Here is a 17,364-nt window from a genome sequence, read left to right on the forward strand (position 1 = left end):
TTTTATAACCTAGGGTTTTTAATTATTGAATCATGATTTTAGTATTTTTTATTAACAATTGATTTAGGGCTTTTATAGTAATGATGTTTTGAAATTTTGGTGATTATAACTACTGATTAGTTTAACTTAATTCCATATTATTTTGAACACGTAAATTCGTGTTTTAATTTTTAGATTTCCATTTCTTAGTATTAATCTAGTTTTAATCCCGACCAGGTTCTGAACTCATCCGATTTTGATTAAAAAAAAAAGTAGTGTTTTCCATGTGGAAACAACGTTTTAAGAAAGAGTCACTACCTTTGGTAGTGTGCACCACCCTCTCGTGGCCAAATTCAGCCTTTAAATATGATTTTCGGGTAGTTTTTTATTTTTAACGAAGTTTTTTTTATGCTTTAAATTTTATCCTTGAGTTTAAAGGGTAAGAGATAATTTAATGTTTCTATAGATAATTTAAGTATAAAGATGTATTTTGACGAAGTTTTAAAGGGTTTTTTTTATTAGTTTAAAATGCTGGAATTTTATTTAAAGTAGTATAATTATGATTTTAATAAAAGGGTTTGATTACCCATTAAAAAGGAGTTTAATTAGGGGGTTTTAAATAATTTTCAGATTATTTTAAATAGTTTAAAGTGAGTTTAAGTTGCTGGAAATTGTGTATACAAGGGTAATTAATTTAGAATTATTGTCCATTTATGTAGGAGATTTGGTTCGGGAATTGTTGTAGAGTACTCGGTTATTTTAATGGCTTAATTGAGGTACGTTCTCGTACTTAGCATATTTTGGTGATGTAGTATCATGCTAGGCTTGATTTAAATCAATTACAAGTAGTATCATGCTAAGGTCTATTTTTGCAATTGTGGATTATTGGTGTTGGTGATTAAATTGTGAAGCATGATTTATTTGTGATGGTTTATGGATTAGAAAATTACGTTTTGGCATGATTATATGGACCACACTTTTATTTATGGCATGTTTAAATGCATGTTTAACTAAACTACATGTTTAATTTGGCTTGGAATATTGAAAAGGAATTTTTTATGGTTCATATAATTTTTGTTGATGCTATAAGCATGGGAAAGGAGCTATATAAGTGTCTATTTACACGAGTAATAAATTGTATGTTGGTGCCTTAGTGCACTTAAGGTGCTTTTAACACCGAGGGATAGGATTTGTGGCGCTTTATGCGTTTAAGCTGTCTTTGATACTGAGCTAGATTTAAAAAGGGTTCAACATTAAATATTATGTGGACACTACTTATTCAAGAATTAAATTGGTATGTTTATTTGATTGAATAATTATTGTTGATTGAATTATTATGCTTTGATAGTCATCACCAAGTCTAATAATATGTAAATAACGTAGAATGAAAGAAATTACGCACCAAAAATCTTGGAACGTATATACCTTGAGTATGAACATATGGGGGGAGTTATGTGACTTTATATTTGATCATAACTTCTAATGGAGTGCAGGACGCTGTATATTCCTTTTTATTATTTTTATGCGCTGGAATTCCGCCACCTATTTGTGGTTTTGTGCTGACACAGTTAACCTCAATTTATTTGGGGGAGGTAGAGTTGGAAACCCGTTCAATGCGTGATCAATGCTAAATAAATTATTTAGTGTCTAGTTGAAGAGTCTTGTTGGTTGTTGTGTGTGTTTGTAAACAGGTTGTAACACCCTAGAAATTCATTTCCTTTAAATACCCATTTTACTCTTAAAAAATACGATTTGGGAATATCTAAGACATTACCGCCACCGTGAGAACGGCTAATGTAATCCCCCATATTTATAAATATATTATAAATGAATTTTTATTTTATTTATAATATTTATATGTGTTTTTCCGGGATTTAAGTTTTAAAGTTCTAAATTTTTTTTTGGGTTGATGATTGATTTTGTTCTAAAGGGATTTTTAATTGTCCACTCTAATATTTATGCTATACATATTAAACAAAGCTAGCCCATTTCATTTATCTAATTGGCACATTAATTTTATGAGGCTCAATCTTAAAACTAACCCTACACCACTCTCTCTCCTATAAATACCCCATACATCCCCAAAATTTTTCCCACACAAAAGGTTAGTCTAATTTACTTTCTCCTTTATTTTATTTCTTTTGTTTTTATTTTTCTTTTCCTTTTCCTTTCCTTTTTCTTTTTCTTTTTTTTTTCTTTCTTTTCTTTCTTTCTTTTTCCTCCTCTCCTACGTGAGGAAACCCTCACTACTCACCACCATTGCTGCCACCCCCAACTTCCACCTGCTGCTGCCACACCGCCGCCCGGTGCCCGCCGCCGGCGACCCACCAGCGGCCCACCATGGCTGCCTCCTTCCTCTCTCCCCTTTGTTTTTCTTACTTTGCTTAAAATAATTAATCTTGTTTATGGTTTGATTTTTTGTAGTATAAAGATTGTATTTTTAGTATCAAAATCATGTTATTGATAGCTTAAACCTATAATTTCAGATTTTAATTGTGTTATATATTTTTAGATTTTATAATTTATAAACCTAGGATTTTAATTTAATCAAATTGGGATTTTAGGGTTCTAATGACTAATTAATTTGGGGCTTTTGTTCCTAGTCAATTTCTAATGATTAATTAACCATAAAAACATGTTTTTAACGAAGTTTTAAGGACTTTTAATGTAAATTATATTGCTGGAAATTTTTGTAAGTATTAATTTGTGATTATTGGTTGTTTTCTAGGAGGTAATTTTTCTCTAGGAGACTTTTAATTAATTAAAAGTGGCACAAAGAATTGTTTACACGAGGTACGTACATGTCTACTTCGTTGCAAGTAGTATCATGTTTAGGTACCAAAAGGAATGAACTTAGTTTCATGATTAGAGAACACTTGGATGGAAATTGTTTGGTTATATATTTAATTAATTCATGTATTTATGTTATGAGGCATGTTTTGGTGAATTAATTATGCTTGTAAGGAATTATGGACGCAAGTATGTGGAATTATATTGGATTAATTGTTTGTATGGAATATTGATACAAACATATTTTATTGAATTGGTTTGATAACCACATTTGGATTATTAAAGGATTGGAATTGAATGGTTTAAGTGGAATGAATTTATTAATTATTCCACAATGTTATTATTTATTTATTTATTACTCAATCATGATTTGTTAGTATGTTGAGTAAAGGTGGTTTATTAAGCCGAAATGGCTAGGTGGGTTGACTATGTTCAACAATTTTGGATAATTTGGAAGTTTAATGGAATTAAAGGTCAATTTGTGTTGTGATCACCATGGTCCTAAATAAGATTAAAAGTGAATTGATGTATGAATGTTATGTATGGTCTTCTTGAATGAGTCGGCTATTAATTAAAATTGTAATCACGTAAAGTGAAACATGGATGAGCAATAAAACTCTGGAAAGCGTGCACTTCTAGAGTATTGACAATTATGGGTTGGGGTACACGGTGGTAGCCCGTGGCTTTTCGAGGCTTGTTTGATCAACATGTCCTCTTCTCTTTTGGTATTTACATTTTATTTTATAATGAAAGTTAGATGGGATCCTAGACTAACTTTGTGAGAATGGAGTCGCGCCCATTCTTGCATCGCGCTAAACTTTTATTTCAAATGGTCATTTGGGACCAAAATGATTTGGTGGATTGGACAACCTCGTCTATTGCTTACTCCAAACTAAATTAAATTAATTGGATTAAATATATAGAGTCAAGTGTTTGGATCTGTTTAGTGTGTATGTTGAGTCAATTGAATTGTCTAAGTGTGGAGTCTTAATTAATGAATTCGTATTGTATATTTATTGACTTTAATTAGTTGAGCATGTTAGGTTTTGTGCGTTGTAGCTTGTATGTACTCAGCTATGCTGATTGCGTGCTTTTGTGTGTGTCTTTCTTTTGGTCATGGCCTTCACCTTTCAATGACCCTGTGATGATCCAATTATTACACTTGTATTATTGGGGAGCAGTATCATACAGGTTATCTTGATGATGTGAAGTTCGGGATTTGACATACGCATTGTCAAGGGTTTGGTGTGGTTGAGAGTATTCGATTCTTGTGTTGAACTTATTTATATTTTGCTATTTCATTTATGTTTTGGACTTTGATTATTGGTTTGGTCTTAAATAAGGGCCTCTACGGTTCCAATTTGTAAGCTTTGGCTTATTCGTTTTCTAAACAGTGTTATTTTAAAGACTTAAGTTTGATTTTTCCGCTGCAATACTTTGATAAAGCCTTAACGTTTTAACACGTGGCGGTAACATGTCAATATTTCTCCACTATTTTATTTAAAGTAAGTGGTTTGAAAAATGGAGAATTATTGGGGTGTTACAGCTAAGGCAACTATCAAAGATACACAGCGGAAGACTTAAAATTAAAAATCGTTAAAACAAGTCAACTCAAAAGTCAACCAAACGAAAGTAAAGTTAAAACCAAAGTCAAACGAAGTCAAATAAAATCAACCTATAACTTGGAACCATTGTAGGCCCTTATCAAAACATATTAAAATATGAAAACCTTTGTGTTAGTCTCATAAGCATAACATAATATAATATTTGAAATCAATAAACTACATCTCAACTAATAGAAACTAGCATGATTCGCTCTTCACTCATGCTCAGTCATGAATATGCTTCAATACCTGAAAAGTTTTTCTCTACTTGTCCCCACTACTCTCCATTAAAAATGGGTCATCATAGGGCCAAGATAAAGACATGGCCAAACACACAAACACACACAATCAGTAAAACTGAGTACATAAGTGTAATTAAACACACTAACATGCTTTCACCTATCAACACACACTTACCTCATTGCACCTGTTTACAAGCACACACAACAATCAACAAGTCACATTAACTAGACACTAAATAATTCATTTAGCATTGATTACGCATCGAACGCGGTTCCAACTCTACCTCCCCCAAATAAATTGAGGTTAACTGACACGGGAGCTAACCGTGCCAGCGACAAAACCACACATAGGTGGCGGAATTCTAGCGCATAATAATAATAATAATAATAATAATAATAATAATAATAATAATAATAATAATAATAATAATAATAAAAAGGAATGTACAGCGTCCTATACTCCGTTAGAAGTTATGATCAAATATAAAGTCACATAACTCCCCCCATATGTTTATACTCAATGTATATACGTTCCAAGAGTTTTGGTGCGTAATCTCTTTCACTTTACGTTATTTACATATTGGCCTTGTTTGGTAATTGGCTTTTAGTTGGCTTTTTGGTTGGCTTTTGGCTTTTGGCTTTTTCTTTTGGTCAAACAGCCAAAATACTTGTTTGGTAAATGGCTTTTCAGCTAGGTGAAAAAGCCGGCTTTTCCGCCAAAAACAAAAAGCTAGTGTTACTAGCTTTTTGGTTTTGGCTTTTCATTAAACAAATTACTTTTTATCCTTAATTATTAATTAATAATTAATAATTAATAATTAATAATTAATAATTAATAATTAATAATTAATAATTAATAATTAATAATTAATAATTAATAATTAATAATTAATAATTAATAATTAATAATTAATAATTAATAATTAATAATTAATAATTAATAATTAATAATTAATAATTAATAATTAATAATTAATAATTAATAATTAATAATTAATAATTAATAATTAATAATTAATAATTAATAATTAATAATTAATAATTAATAATTAATAATTAATAATTAATAATTAATAATTAATAATTAATAATTAATAATTAATAATTAATAATTAATAATTAATAATTAATAATTAATAATTAATAATTAATAATTAATAATTAATAATTAATAATTAATAATTAATAATTAATAATTAATAATTAATAATTAATAATTAATAATTAATAATTAATAATTAATAATTAATAATTAATAATTAATAATTAATAATTAATAATTAATAATTAATAATTAATAATTAATAATTAATAATTAATAATTAATAATTAATAATTAATAATTAATAATTAATAATTAATAATTAATAATTAATAATTAATAATTAATAATTAATAATTAATAATTAATAATTAATAATTAATAATTAATAATTAATAATTAATAATTAATAATTAATAATTAATAATTAATAATTAATAATTAATAATTAATAATTAATAATTAATAATTAATAATTAATAATTAATAATTAATAATTAATAATTAATAATTAATAATTAATAATTAATAATTAATAATTAATAATTAATAATTAATAATTAATAATTAATAATTAATAACTAATAATTAATAACTAATAATTAATAATTAATAATTAATAATTAATAACTAATAACTAATAATTAATAATTAATAACTAATAACTAATAATTAATAATTAATAATTAATAAGTAATAATTAATAATTAATAATTAGTAATTAATAATTATCAATCAATAATTAGTAATTAATAATTAATAATTATCAACCAATAATTAGTAATTAATAATTGGTAATTAATTAATAATTAATTATTAATTTGTAATTAGTAATTGATAATTGATAATTAATAATCAGTAATTAATAATTAATAATTAATAATCTATAATTAATAATTAATAATTAATAATCAGTAATTAATAATTAATTATTAATAATTAATAATTAGTAATTAGTAATTAATAATAAGTAATCAGTAATTAATAATTAGTAATTAATAATTTATAAATAGTAATTAATAATCAATAATCAATAGTTAATAATTTATAATTAGTAATTCATAATCAATACTTATTAATTAATAATTTATAATTAGTAGTTAGTAATAAAAAATTAGTAATTAATAATTTATAATTAGTAATTAATAATCTATTATTAGTAATTAATAATTATTATTTAATAATTAGTAAATTAGTAGTTATAAGTACTTAAAAATTAATAGTTAGTACTCCGTAATTAGTAATTATTAGTACTTAATTATTAATAACTAGTAATTAACAATTGTTAGTAATATGTAATTAATTTTAAGTGCTTAATAATTAGTAATTAGTACTTAATAACTAGTAGTTTATAATTAATAATAAGTAATTATAAATTAGTAGTTAATATTTTGTATTAGTAATTAATAATTAATAATACTGATAATAAATGTATAAGAATACATAATAATGCCCTTTAAGGTTGTTTTGCATAGTTACAACCAATATCTAACAGCTGATTTTACCAAACATGTTTACATACAATAAATAGTCAAACAACCACTACAAACAGCCAATACTAACAGCCAGTCAAACAAGCCAAGTTAAACAGCCAGCAGCCAACAGCCAATTGCCAAACAAGGCCATTATTAGACTTGGTGATGACTTTCAAAGCATAACAATTCAATCATCAATAATTATTCAATCAACAAACATACCAATTTAATTCTTGAATATTTAGTGACCACATAATATTTAATGTTGAACCCTTTTTAATTCTACCTCAGTGTCAAAGACACCTTAAACGCATAAAGCGCCAAAAATCCTATCCCTCGGTATTAAAAACATCTTAACTGCACAAAGGCACCAACATACAATTTATTCCTCGTATACATAGATACTTATATAGCTCCTTCCTCATGCTTAAAGCATCAATAAAAATTATGTGGACCATAATAAAATTCCTTTCCAATTTTCCAAGCCAACTTAAACATGTAGTTTAATTAAACATGCATGCACTCCAACATGCCATAAATAAAAATGTAGTCCATATAATCATGCCAAAATATAATTTTCCAATCCATAAGCCATCACAAATAATTCATGCTTCACAATTCAATCACCAACACCAATAATCCACAATTCCATACATAAACCTTAGCATGATACTACTTGTAATTGATTTAAATCAAGCCTAGCATGATACTACATCACCAAAATATGCTAAGTACGCGAACTTACCTCAATAAAGCCCTTAAAGTGCCGAAAACACTACAACAATTCCCGAATCAAGTCTCCTACATAAAGGGACAATAACACTAAATTAATTACCCTTGTATACACAATTTCCAGCAACTTAAACTCACTTTAAACTATTTTAAATAATCTGAAAATTATTTAAAAACCCCTAATTAAACTCCTTTTCAATAGGAAATCGCACCCTTTTATTAAAATTACAATTATACTACTTTAAATAAAATTCCAGCATTTTAAATTAATCAAAAACCCTTTAAAACTTCATAAAAATACATCTTTATACTTAAATTATCCATAGAAACATTAAATTATCTCTTACCCTTTAAACTCAAGGATAAAATTTAAAGCAATAAAAAAAAAACTTCGTTAAAAATCAAAAACTGCCCCGAAAATCATATTTAGAGGCTGAATTTGGCCACGAGAAGGTGGTGCCCACTACCAAAGGTAGTGATTTTTCCTTAAAACGTTGTTTCCACATGGAGAACATTACTTTTTTTTTATCAAAATCGGATGAGTTCAGAACCTGGTCGGGATTAAAACGGGATTAATATTAACGAACGAAAATCTAAAAATTAAAATACGAATTTACGTGTTCAAGATAATCTGGAATAAAGTTAAACTAATTAGTAGTTATAATCACCAAAAATTAAAAACATCATTACTATAAAAGCCCTAAATCAATTGTTCATAAAACCCTAAAATCATGATTTTCAATAATTAAAAACCCTAGGTTATAAAATTTACAAAACTGGAAATTATGACATTTATTAAATCTGAAATTATAAAGTTTAATCATCAACAATACAATTTGATACTAATTAAATTAATTTCAAACAATAAAATCAAAACCCATAAATTAATAATTATAATTACACAAATTAATAAAACAAAGGAGAAAGAAAAAAAGACTAATCTTTTTGTGTGGGAAATTTTTGGGAATTCATGGGGTATTTATAGAGTAGAGAGTGTAGGGTTAAATTGGGCTTATAAAAATGTGGGCTTAAGTTATGGGATAGGGTTTAAGTTATGGGTTTTGGAATGGGTTATTCCAATAAGATTATGTAGGAATAATTTACATTGCCCAATAATTAATAAACGTTTGGCCCAAAATATATTTTACTTTTATAAAACCTTATATTTAAAATATTTTAACCCTTTAAAATATTTAATTAAAATACTTGAGCCCTTAACAATACATTTTATTAATACTTAAAAACTTTATAAAAATACATAAAAATACGAGGTATTACACAGGTGCATTGAGGTAAGAGTGTGTTGATAGGTGAAAGCATGTTAGTGTGTTTAATTACGCTTATATATTTAGCTTTGCTGATTGTGTGTCTGTTTGGGTGTTTTGGCCATGTCTTTATCTTGGTCCTATGATGACCCATTTTTAATGGAGAATAGTGGAAAAAAGTGTTAATGTATAATTCGATGTACATAGTACAGCTAATACTATTTTTTTTCAACTTCACTGACTTAATTTGTAAATAATGCTCACTTCTTCTTCTTCCGCATAATCCTCTCTCTTTATTCAAAAGAGGTTAATAACTTCATCCTACAACATAACGAACTATACTTGCTTGTCATCACTTGATTTATGTTGAATGTACAGAAGATAACAACAATCGATGATAATTATTGTTTACCTTTTCACTTTTGCATGGTTGTTTCGTCCATCCTTTTAGTGATGTATATCCAATCTTCCTCTCCATAACAACACCCACACAAAATACTACAAAGTAGATCAACCATTCTTAATGATCTCTCTCGGCTCCAATAATGGAAGCTAACATATTCTATTCTATATTGGAATTATGGAATATAGAGGGGTGATTAGTAAGGACATGTTTGACATACAATGGATTATTTATATGAAAGAGTTATAACTTTCTAAACATTTATTTGAAGGGAAAATAAAATAATTTAATGAAGTTAGAATTGGTGATGCCATTGACCGATTGAAGTTAAAACTACAAATAACCAAGAATAATAATACTACATATGAAGGTGAAATAATGATATAATGTCAGATTTTATTTTTTCAGTTACAAACTTAATTAGTATAAGGAAAATTAATTAGCTTTTCCATTATGTAATTATGGACAATAAATTATAAATAAATTTTGGGCAATTTATTAAGATCAATGAATTATTAAGTGTAAATCAAGGAAAACACAATATTATTTTGCTAGAAACAATTATGGAGTGTTATTAATTTTTATTCACTATGTGAATGTGAATAATAAATGAATCAAGTAATAGCTCATGGGAATATTGCTACGATTATCACATTGACATATAATCGCTTATGTGGTGCTTTGTCAATTAAAGCAAGATGACACGTGGCAAAAGGAGTGACACATGGCAGAATGATAATCCCTCCCTTGAGTTTTAATGATATTATTGATATCCTTTGACAACCATATCCTTAACGAAAGTTAAGTTATTTCATCAACAATGGTGTCGTGGCGTTTTTAATTTGACATGTGTCTCATTTTGATTGGTTTAACACTTTAAAAAAAATTTAAAAATCAAAAAATAAAATAATTAAAAAAAGGTTATTGATAACGTCAAAGGTTATTGTTAATGAAAATTAGTAAGGTTGAGGGCACCGCTTAGACGTTTGAAAAAGCATGGGCACAGCTTAAAAACCGAAGAAGTTTGGGGGCATAACTTAGAAAAACCCTTTTTTATGTAAGGCCCTGTTCTCTTCACCTTAATTTTGCTGAACTGAAATTATTTTTACTGAACTGAAATTATTTTTGCTGAACTTAAATTATTTTTACTGAACTGAAATTATTTTTGCTGAACTGAAATTATTTTTAATGATTTTCTATTATAATTCTTCTTTAAGAAAACTGAATTTTACTGAATTGAACTTATTTTTACTGAACTGAAATTATTTTTACTGAACTGAAATTAATTTTACTGAACTGAACTTATTTTTACTGAATTGAAATTATTTTTACTTAATATTATTTTTTAAGGTGAATAGAACAGGGCATAAGATAAGTGTTATGGTCAATTTTTGAGGTACGTCCCGACGCTTGACAGATCGCACATCAAAAAGGGATGACAAGGAGAGAGCATAACTGATCTCGCTAGAAATACGGGTTGACTAAGTCTCAAAGACATCTTTACCCATCAGTTTTATCATTCCGTTTCAAACAGAATCTCCCTCAAGCATTATCTTCAACAAAGGGATAGACTCGAGACCAAGACAAGCAACGACTCCCGAATTTCAAGGAAGACGTTAAGCAGCCTCCAACAGCTCTCTAGCTAGGTTAAATAGCTTAATTCATTTCAGTATAAATAGCCTAGAAATTGTATCAATTAGCTACACAACCTACTTGCATTCTACTTAGCATACAAAGCTCTCTTACACATTGTAATCATCAGTTCATAGTGAATCGGTAGTCTTGCACCCACCCGTAGTTTTTCCCGCATTTGGGTTTTCTGCGTCAACAAAACACCTTGTCCTTTATAGCTGTTATTTACGTTTTCTATAGTCAATACTCTAGCCGTCATAAGTCCCAGCCTTAGGTTGCCCTTAGGCGAAATTTGGCGCCCACCGTGGGGCCGACGACTAGATAGTCTTTTAAAAATCCTAAAAAAGAATCTTTTTCTCTTAACAGGTCATTCCATTGCCAAGGGTTCATCCGGAGAAAACATGACGATCAACCAGCTCATGGAGCAGATCTGCAAGACTCAAGAGGAGCTCGAGCAGCAGAAGGCAGAGAACGCCAGGATCGCTGAGGAGAGTCAGAAGACCGCAGAGACCCTCAGGATGGAAATGGACTCCGTCCACAGCAACATCCCTCGCCGCCGTCGCAACACAGGAAACATCCCTATCATGATGAACTTGGACTCCGGAGGGGAAATAGGTGGTGAAGAAGAGGATGAGGATGAGCAATCTGACGACCAAGAAGATGACGACGGACCAGATCCGACAGCCCAGAGGTTAAGCAAGATCGAGGCTCAGAACGCTAAGTTGCTCCGCCTGCTGAAGAGGCTGCCAAGAGCGCTCGTCCCAACGATAACTGAGGAGCTAGATGGTTTTGCTGCTTCGCCGTTCGTGGAAGAAATTGCAATGGCCGATATCCCTAGAAGGCTCAACATCCCTCCTCAAGCGTCACTCTATGATGGAAGCACCTGCCCGTTGGAGCATGTCAATCATTACTACAAGCAAAGGATGTGGCATTATTCCATCCCTCGCAACCTGCTCGAGTCAATCCTCTGCAAATCTTTTGGAGCTACCCTTACGGGACCTGCCCTTGAATGGATGTGTGATATTAAACGTGGTTCTATTACTTTTAAACTTTGTGTAACAATAGTAAATTCAATAACAATTGCAAAGTTGAAAAGCAAACCAGCGACCTCTATCGTGTCGTGCAAACCAATGGTGAATCTATCAAGTCGTACTTCAACAGATTCAACGAAGAAATGATCGGCATCAAAGGGTACGGCGTCCGCACAGCCATCGAAGCTTTCAAGAGACACTATTACAAAATTGGCCAAAGAGACCATATTAAAATGGCCTAAGAGACTACCTTAGAGGTGGTCTCTAGCTCACAGGTCTCTTTGGCCTAAGAGACCATTTCATCAAAAGTGGTTTCTTGTTTTAAAAAGAGAGACCACTTATTTTGAATAGATGGTCTCAGTTTATGAAAAATTTGAGACCACATATATCAAATAGATGGTCTCAAAAATCTGAGACCACCTATTTCAAATACATATATATATATATAAAATTTTATTTAAACAATAATACAATTTCATTTATAAACAAAAATACAATTATTGTACTTGTAAAATTTACAACGAAATACATCTATTCAATACTTGCAAAAGTATACAAAACTCATATTGAAACCGCAGTCATAAATATTATAATCAATATTCTTATAAAATATTATACAAAATCCATACTACAAATGTAATAATTAGTACTGCAATCAATATTCATGAAGAAATTAAACAAACCCATACAAAAATACTCCATAATGTTACAATCAAGGACTTCTAAGCAAGTCTTGTGCATCAATCTCACGCCAACCGAGCAAAATCAGAGTACCTGGTGGAGGGGCAACATGAAAAAAGTGAATGCAGGCAAAATAACAAAATGATAATAACATTTAATTTATACCTTAACCAAGTTAGATCAGGAGAAGAAGTAAAATATCTTCAATCCCAACAAATTGAAGAACCTTCTTAGGAACCTTTGGCAGCAACCATCACCGACAACAACAAAGTCTTGAATCGGGTTCTCTTCCCGGCCCAAGTTCGCTTCTTAAATGGCATGATTTTCATTACGATTTTCAGCACGATTTTCAAAATCAGTGGCTTATCCTACAATAAAAAACAGAAATCATATGAATTGCATTATAATTAAACTTCTTAAAATTTAAATTAATAAAAACAAGGAATACAAAAAATAATCTCAAATTATCAACTAACCAGCGTATCTCCCAACTTCTTTTGCCAATGTTTTAGCTCATCTACCGCCATATCCTCCGCTTCTCCATCTTCACAAAAACAATAAAAAAATTCTTGAAAGATTAAATCATTTGACTAGAATTCTAGGAAAATAAGTGATTAATTGATGAATGGAGAAAGTGAAGACCTGAATTACTGGAGGAGAGGAGAGAGAAGGGAGCGGAATAGAGAGGAGAGAGAGGAGGGGAATATTTGAGATTTAGGGTTTGAGGGAAGAGGCGGTTGATCTTTTGACACGCTGGTGATCCGTGTTATCAGATCAAAATCAGCAATTTTTTTCTTTAAAAAAAGAGACCCTTATTACTTTATTAGCGAGAGGTGGTCTTTTTTTTATTTTATTAAATAAATCAATAAAAAGAGAGACCATTTATTTAAGTGAGCGGTCTCTCTTTTTTTAATTATACTCCGTATAAATTAAAAAAAAAAAAAAAAAGAAGAGAGATCATTTATTTTAGAGAAGTGGTCTCTCTTTTCTCTTTTTTTTTTTTTCAATTAAATAAATAAAAAAGAGAGAACATTTATTTTAGAGAAGTGGTCTCTCCTATTTTTTTAATTAAATAAATAAATAAGAGAGACCATCTATTCAAGAAAAGTGATCTCTCCTTTATTTTTATCTCCTCAAGATTGTATCTAAGAGACCATTTATTTGAAATATTCTCTTGAAACAAAGAGACCATTTATTTAATTAATAGGTCTCTTATTTATGATCTCTTTGAGCATTTTTGTAGTAGTGAGAGAATTGACGGACGATTCAGAGCTCTACAAAGAACTAACGAAGTATCCTTGCACGACCTTCGAGGAAGTCAGAACCCATGACTTAGCACAGATGCGGTTGGAGGACGACCTTGCCATCAGAAAAGGCTTCCAGCCCTCGTCGTCCCCTAGCAACAACAAAGTTACTAGGAGATTCAACGACAAGAAGAACTAGCGTCGTAGACCCTATGACAGGCCAAGTCAAGTAAATGCAGTCAATAATGTTAAAACTAATGTCATTCAAAGTTCTGTCGACAGGTCCTAGAAGCAGGATGCCGACGCATATCCCGACATTGTTGAATATGGATTCTGCATAGACATCGGGGGCGTGGTGAATGCCATGCATTCTCTAGGGAATGTCGTCCGCTGGCCCAGGAAGAGCGACAAACCAGACGAAGGCAAAGACAAATCCAAGTGGTGCGACTATCATGGTGATCATGGCCATCGCACTGAAGACTGCAATGCTCTAAGAAAAGAAATAGCCTTCCTATTGAAGAAAGGTCATCTCAAGGAGCTGCTGGGAAAAGGAAAATCAAGCAACAAAGAAGCGTCACCCCAGCAGCAAAAGGAATCTCAGCAACCGCCCAAAGGACCAACGGTCACTAAGGTAGTCAATGTTATCTCTGGTGGATCTGATATTTGTGGACTAACGTATTCTGCAGCAAAGAAAATAGCAAGAGCAGGTACCCCGAAAAAGCTGTCCCCAAGGACGCAAAATCAAACCAAGAAAAAGCCCTAGAAGCAAGGATCCTCGCCTTCAACGACTATGACTTGGGAGATTATCGGGAAGAGCATCATGACTTCCTGGTGATATCTTTAACAATTGGCAATTGCTTGCTACTAAAAGTGTTAGTCGACGGAGGAAGTTCAGCCAATTCCTTTTCAAAAGCACCTTGGAAGATATGGGGATCGATGCCTGAGACGTCATCAGAAAATCAACAGTCCTTGTAGGTTTCAGCGGAAAAGCTCTTAATACAAGTGGAGAGATCGTGCTACTTACCTTTGCTGGGGGCGTCAACCTTTCAACGCACTTGTAGGGAATATTTCAAGAACTATCCCAAACTTGAACCCCTCTGTGATCATACACTTAAGTATGGTGGCGTCCAAAGGGAAGGAAACAAGAGCAAAAGAGTCGCCAGCAAGTTTTAGGAACTTGTAAACCGTTCACGAGGTGAAGTTTACACCCCTTAACGATCCATGAGATCGTCAACTGCAATAGGTCTGGAACCAAGACAGGTGTTAGGGGATAAGGGTACGAATCCAATCAAAAAGAGAAAGAATCCGCCCTATAAATAGGCCTCTACTTTATTCAACTCGTATTCATGTGCGCTTTCTGACTAACATGCAATCATTATATTTACCCTAAACCTGTTTAACCTATGTTGATTGAATATTAATGCACAAATAAGACTATTATTGGCGATCACTTGAATTAAAATCATATTAGCCTAAACCAAATTATTAATTATCTTATTAGGCATGATTTCAAGTACAAATTCCCTTTAAACATGCGTAAAAGGCGTGATCAAGCAATAACAATAATATACATCAAGCAACATAATAATAATCATAATTACAATCATCATAATCATCACAAAAATCAACATCATAATAATATCATCATTAAAGCTTAATAATAAAAGCAAAATCTTAGGCATGATACTAACAAGATTAATAACAAATCATAGCATGTCACTAAACAATAAAGATCGAAGCTTTAGTCCTAACACGATACTAACATGCTATTAGAAAGCAATATGAGGCGCCCTAAACATGATACTAGAAAGCATTAAAAACATCCTAACATGATACTAGAAATTAAACAAATCTAAACATGCTTTCTACGTTGAAATAAAAAGGGAGTAAGCTAATTACTTACTTTAAAGCCTCGTACCTCTTTCTTTCACGTCCAGGGCAAAGGCAACTTCGAACTTGACTAGGTGTGTATGTCTAGATCTACTGTATGCGGTATGGTGTTTGTAAAAACTAGTTTAGAAAGAGAGAGAGAGAAAGCAAGCTATATTGCTCGAGAGAGAAGAGATAGAATTCTTAATGAGAATTGGTTGAATGAAAACGAAGGTCCAAGGACCCTATTTATAGGAAAATAGTCCGGAATTCGATAGAAAAGAGTTAGAATTCGAATCAGAATAAAACTTCATCCTGTCGCCAACGACAGAGCTCGTCGCCAGACGACAAGGCTCGTCGCCAGACGCTGCCTGCAGCGGCAGGCGACAGAGTCTGTCGTTGGCGCTAAAACAATTTTTTTGCGGATTTTGTTTTATCATATCTTTTGATCCAGAAGTCCAAATAAGGCATATAATATGTCGTTGGAAAGCTCTTGAAGTCTACTTTCCAAAACAATTAGAATCAGATTAAAATATTTTGTAAATAAAATGATATGGCCGAAATAGTGGAAGGATGTTAGTTTTAGTCTTTTAGATAGAGTTTCGTATTCCTCTCATATCTTTTTTGTTATAGCTCGGAATTAATATTATAATATATTATTGGAAAGATAATTTCAAGATCTATCCAACCATATAAAATTTGGATAAATATTATGAGGCACAAAAATAATATCTGACTGTCTTCGAACATCTTTTAATTCGAATAGAATTAGGACTTAATTAAAGAAAGTTTTTATTCAAATTCAAACTCTATGATCTTATCTTTTCAAAAAGGATAATTAAGATCTTTTAGAAAATCATAGAAACTTCTAATTAATCCTAATTATTTTAGGAATAGGATTAAACCCTTGGACCCTCCACATGATCATTGGGCCGTAGGTAAAATCCGGTTTGGGCCCAGTTTAGTATTTTGGCCATAACTTCCTCATTATTCATCGGAATTGGGCTTATAATATATCGTTAGAAAGCTCTTTTTGAGCAGGTTTTCGAAAACAGAAAGAAAGATTTTTAATAAAAACTAAGTGCAATACTAGACTTTTCATACTTTCACTTCATTCAATTATCATTCGACGTGAAAGGTATTCATCACCGAGTTTGGTTTTTGGGAGACACAATTGGGTGTCTACAGCACTTCAATATCGTGGATTGCCCGTCAGCCTATAATGCCATCATCGGTTGTCCTTGGATCCATAAAATGAAGGCTCTCCCGTCAACATACCATCAAGTGATTAAATTTCTAACCAAATGGGGCGTGCAAGAGATCAAGGGAGAGAGGCAAGAAGCTAGAAAATGCTATAATTCTACATTGAAGCCAT

At 30.8% G+C, this 17,364-nt stretch overlaps 1 long non-coding RNA gene across 3 annotated transcripts; it reads right to left on the reverse strand.

The window, feature by feature from the left end:
- Nucleotides 1-12,734: 12,734 nt before the first annotated feature.
- LOC145602879 (uncharacterized) lies at nt 12,735-13,666 on the reverse strand. 3 transcript variants are annotated; one of them, XR_014104634.1, is made up of 4 exons: nt 13,519-13,666; nt 13,353-13,420; nt 13,115-13,244; nt 12,735-12,969 (listed from the first exon to the last, which is right to left on the reverse strand). It is a non-coding gene; the product is annotated as an uncharacterized LOC145602879 (long non-coding RNA). The 3 variants fall into 3 exon arrangements; XR_014104636.1 differs by having other exon boundaries at nt 13,103-13,244; nt 13,353-13,655; XR_014104635.1 differs by having other exon boundaries at nt 13,042-13,244; nt 13,353-13,655.
- Between the last annotated feature and the right edge of the window lie 3,698 nt (nt 13,667-17,364).

This window comes from Chenopodium album, chromosome 21 (assembly GCF_948465745.1).
Source record: "Chenopodium album chromosome 21, dcCheAlbu1.1, whole genome shotgun sequence".
In the NCBI taxonomy this organism is placed as follows: domain Eukaryota; kingdom Viridiplantae; phylum Streptophyta; class Magnoliopsida; order Caryophyllales; family Amaranthaceae; genus Chenopodium; species Chenopodium album.